The sequence below is a fragment of the Perca flavescens genome, chromosome 7 (assembly GCF_004354835.1).
Source record: "Perca flavescens isolate YP-PL-M2 chromosome 7, PFLA_1.0, whole genome shotgun sequence".
NCBI classification, from domain to species: Eukaryota; Metazoa; Chordata; class Actinopteri; order Perciformes; family Percidae; genus Perca; species Perca flavescens.
The window spans coordinates 37278758-37279651 of record NC_041337.1 but is presented as its reverse complement, the minus strand read 5'-3'; positions in this window follow the sequence as shown (position 1 = coordinate 37279651).

Below are 894 nucleotides of genomic sequence, written 5' to 3'. Positions count from 1 at the left end.
GATGAATGAAGGAAGGAAGGAAAGGGAGGAAAGCTGTTCCACCCAGCTCTGTTTTTATTACTATAATATTTTTTTTATATTCCATATTTTCCTATAGCTCTGAACAAAGGGCTTCACAGCAACTTCCCTAAAGCAGGTGATTTTAAAAAGAAGTCCGGCAGATAGAAACGAACGATATGAAACGTGGAGAGTTAAAACCCAAACCCAAAATGTCAGCTGTGTAAAAGTTGGAATGGTGTAGGGCTGTGCTCGACTGAAGAACTTCTTAGTCGACTAACACTCATTCAATCGTACCGACTAATCGATTAGTTGATTTAATCAACAGATCTGTAAATCTGAGTTTCTCCACTAAGAGTCGTGCTAAAAGCACCACTTTAATTCTTGTGTTTACCAGAGATGTGCTTGTACAGTTCTTGGAAAATAAGTCATTCAGCATGAAAAAAAGCATCAAACATGACTAATGGACTAAAGAGATCTAAGTTGACTGAGACCAAAACCACCGATTAGTCGACTAATCCACTAAGAGGGAGCAGCCCTAGAGTGGTGGCCTACAGAGAGGCTGTGGGGGAAAGTTCTTTGGTAATTTGTATGAAAAGCGGTGTTTTGGCTGTATACATTTCTTAGCTGTCTGCCGCTAAAAGATTCAGATTTAAGATTCAATACTTTATTGCCATACAACTCGGTGCAAGTTGCTATAGGGATCAGCTTCAGTGTGCTCATGACAGGACATCGAAAACAATACAATACAACAACAAAACCATATAGCTTATATATACACATATAGTATCCCACATGGCATCACACTTAGGCAGATACAAAAAAAAAAAAAAAGACAATAAAGATTTAAAAAAAAAGGGGGACACTGATCGCTACATACCTGGATGACACCTGTAA